The following is a 4,065-nucleotide window of genomic DNA, read 5'->3' as shown; positions in this document are numbered from 1 at the left end:
GGGACAGCAAAGGGACAGCAAAGGGACAGCTGCTGCCCCAGCAGCGGCTCAGGGCCCGGCTCCTGCCTCGCTTTCCCCCCGAGCCTGCAGCCCACGATTCCCTGGGAGAGCTGTGTTTGTAGAACACGCTGTGACGAAACTCCTGCGCCTCCGCTCCGGCCGCCTGCGCTGGGATTGTGTTTTTCCAGCTGTGTCACAACACCAGCGGCTTTACAGGAAGTTTCGCAGCTCTCTGCTGCAACCTGCTCTCTGATCTCTTCACCTCCCCAGCMAGCTTTCTTTTTTTGGCTTTTCACGTGATTTCCCCAGTCTTGACTCAGCAGTTTCTCGCAGCGGCGTTTATTGGTTTGGTTTCCTACCACCACCTCCCCCAGAAAGGCAGCTCAGAGGCGCTGCCATCTGCTCGGACCKTCCTCGGCAGGGATTAGATAAGCGGTGTTTTAGCGGTGCTATTATCAGTTTTATCAGCGCTGTTTTATCAGCGCRGAGCCGCCGGGAGCGCTCCCTGCCCTGCACCGAGCACACACACACTGCCCATGTCACCCCATGGTTTATTGAGGGGTCCAGATCCCAAACCCTCAATGTCCTACAAAACGGGGCTSTGTGAGAAGGAAAACTCTGGTGAATAGCTGCATCCCCCTCTGGCCAGCATTAACACCTTCCTCTTTCCAGCCCTTCCACATGAAATGGAACCAAACCTTTCCTCTCCTTCCTGGGAAGGAATAATCGGTTCTGCTGTGATCTTTTCTCTGGGAAAAAAAAAATACAGAAATTGCCCTTTTGTTTAGAGATATCTAAAAGAATAAATAAAAATATGTTAGAAAAAATGTCATGATTACTGCATGTCCTAGGGATTATCTCTTTCTTCTTTTTATCACAACCTCTAGTCTTCTGCACCAGGAATCAGAAGCATGAAGTTACTCAGTGCTTCATTGAACAGTGGACACTTTGCTTCTGACCACACACATCTATCAATTTCTGCAAGTCCCAGGGCTAAAAAAGGTTTGATTACAGATATAATATCTAACCTGCTGGAACTGCTAAAGGATTCATGAAGGATCAAGCATATGATGCAAATGAAATTAGCCATGAAACTATATTCCTTGATGAACTAAAGCTTTTAATAGAAATTATAAGGTTTTGCATGTTTGTTCTCAGTACATGGCAATACCTTCTTAAAACAATTGATGTCAGWCCGAGTGTAAGATGCAGTAAAATTGTAATGCTGTACAGAAATATTACAGTCCTCCTTCTCACATCCAGCAATAGACAAAAGGAATGTGAGTGTCTTAGAAAACCAGGATCAGTTTACCGTCCAACAAAGGCTCCCAAAATCATGCCAACTGCAAAATCCTTTCTCTCTACGAAGCAAGAGGGTAAGGTATTTTCTCTGCATTACAGGAAAACAGCTGAGAATGTGAGCTTGAGCTTGTGTTACTGAAATCCAACTATCACGTAAATTTTATTGTTATGGCTGCCACAATCAATAAAAAAAATACTCATGTTAAATAAGATGCAGGGGATATTTGTTAGAGGTTGAATCCTACAAATAGTGAATATAATAACTTATGGAATTGAAGAGGAATCAGACATCTGACCCCAGCTACTAAACTTTTTTTTTTAAGGACAGCTGAAGGATTTGTTAAATATGAGAGGAACAGAGCTTCATTTTGCTCCCTCAGAACCACAAAGATGAGCTAGGCTTTGGTAACTGCCAAAATATCCTTGGTTTAGGAAGAACAGTGCCAAAATCAAGCTTCTGTCAGTTGGCTGGGCAAGAGGAGAATATCGCTGTGCAAATGCAAGAGTACATTGCTTTTAACAACCTTTAATCTCKTTCAGATGGCTGGAGCATGGGACAAACATCTTCCTGTACACGAACACAGGGTGTCTGTACCAGCYCTTGGAGGTGGAATTTGATCCTTCAGTCTCCCCAAGGATTCCATGCAAGGGCAGAAACCCCTTGGGCAGCATCCTTGGCTGTCCCATCGCTTTCTGCACCCACAGGTGCATCAGTCCCTCTGTGACAATGTGACAATGACAATAAACCACCAGCTCAGTCCACTGAGATCCTGTAAAATGATGTCACAGCACCACATGCCCGTGGCAGGCTGCTATAGGGCAGGGATGGTGTACAGATGGAGTAAAGATGCAAACAGAGAAAGAATAATCTGTTTTCTGCTATTAATGATGATATTTCTGTTGCAAARCAAGATATCTTCCATTTTGCTGAATTAAATAAACCATACTGTTCTTTTAATCCCACACCAGTTGCTRTTTTTCTTGTGTTATTAAACAGGAAAGGATTTGCTTGTTATAATTGCTGCCATTAGATTTCATTTCAAGCTTCACTAAATTGGCATAAAGGAAAGAAGTTAAATCAGCCTTCCCGTTATGTCTGCTTGGTTCAGAGCCCATTTCCTATGTGCAGGCAAGAGATCCAAATATTCAGGRTTCTTCACTAAGAACAAGGGAGTGTTTGAACATATCAATGTTTGTACATAAGTCCTGAAGTAAATATTCCAGTGGATATAAATGTGACATTCCAGCGTGTGAACTACCTGAGCAGACCAATCATTTTCTCCTCTTCCAATTAATTAAACCTTAATTCAATGTCTGTCTCCTAACAGTCAAATCCTCCTAATGTAATTGCTCCTAACTCCTTGAGAGATCACTTTTTAAAAACAGGACTTTGCACTAGAGCAGTGAAGCCTGAGGAAATACAAAATCCCCAGAGCAGGACTCTCCCTAACCTCTGAAATGCCCCATTCTTTGTGGTGGAACTGAGAAAGAGGAAAGACTTGCTGCTTTCAGAATTCGTGGTTTCATGTGTGCTGCTTTTACTGACAGTCCCCCACAGCCTACAGCAAGCCAGTTATTAAATATAAAGTTTATTTCTTCAAATAATTTTTTCTTGTAATTAAGCCCAAAGGATAATTATAAATTTACTCCAAGTGTTTTGAAATCACATGAATGTTGAGAGTCACATGMAACCATGTTTAGACAAATGCATGACACGCATGGTGAATGGGCTCTAGGTGTAGTTACTAAACACAAAATGAAATGCAAAGAGGCAGTGAACGTGTCTGACCAGACAATCCCTCCTGTGTGGGACCCCCATTTGTTCGATGCCCTGGTTTCTGTGGTGGCTCTGACATGTCTGCTCTGGTTTTGTGTTACTCTATGGGAAAGTACAGGGTTGCAAGCAAGCACACAACTGAGAGAAATTAACTGCCCTCTGATAACAAATTGCATTGTGTCCACTTCCTCAGGACTGCATAACCGCTTTCCTATCTCACCATCTACACTCCTACCATCTCAGTATTTCAGTGGCATCATCAGTATATCATGGCACCACCCATCTCAGTATATCAGTGTTTTACTGTCTTCTTCAGACTTCATTTTCTTCCCCAATGGCTCGGGTGTCACCTGATCATTCAAAATCCTCAGTTCTTCCACGACATCAGAAACAGGAATATGYCATTCCAGGAGGCCCTTCCTCGCTGAGCCCAGAGCTCCTGTCTCCTCAGGCCATTTTCCTTGCTGTCTCCCAGCCTCAGTGCATTCTTCYCCATCTCCCTTTTCKCTGCCAAGCCAGCCTTTCTGATTTSTTTGGGTGTGGAGTTTTTGTTTTTTCCCCCTAATCAATAGTGTCCAGGCTGCAATGTGATGGATGTTGATCCATCACATTTTATACTTCCTTCCAGTCGCAAATCCACCAAGTATTTTGTCCACCCATCTCCTCCCTGTTTCACACCACAGGCTCTTTTCTCTCATTCGCACCAAACTCCTGACRTCTCCCACCGTTTTTTTGCCGCACTTTTTTCCTTCCAGCACCAGAAAAACACGTATTAAAGCTCCGGGTGGTGGTGCCATCCCCCTCCCCGCTGCAGAGGCCGTGCCTGAAGGGGTTTCGCCCGGTCACCACGGGCACCGAGCCCCGGAGAGCCCGGGACCATCCTCGGTGGGAGGATGGATGGATGGATGGATGGATGGATGGATGGATGGATGGATGGATGGATGGATGGATGGATGGATGGATGGATGGATGGATGGATGGATGGA

Source organism: Malurus melanocephalus, unplaced genomic scaffold (assembly GCF_030028575.1).
Source record: "Malurus melanocephalus ecotype Western Australia unplaced genomic scaffold, MMel_1.1 scaffold_56, whole genome shotgun sequence".
NCBI lineage: Eukaryota > Metazoa > Chordata > Aves > Passeriformes > Maluridae > Malurus > Malurus melanocephalus.
This window is presented reverse-complemented; position numbering follows the sequence as displayed.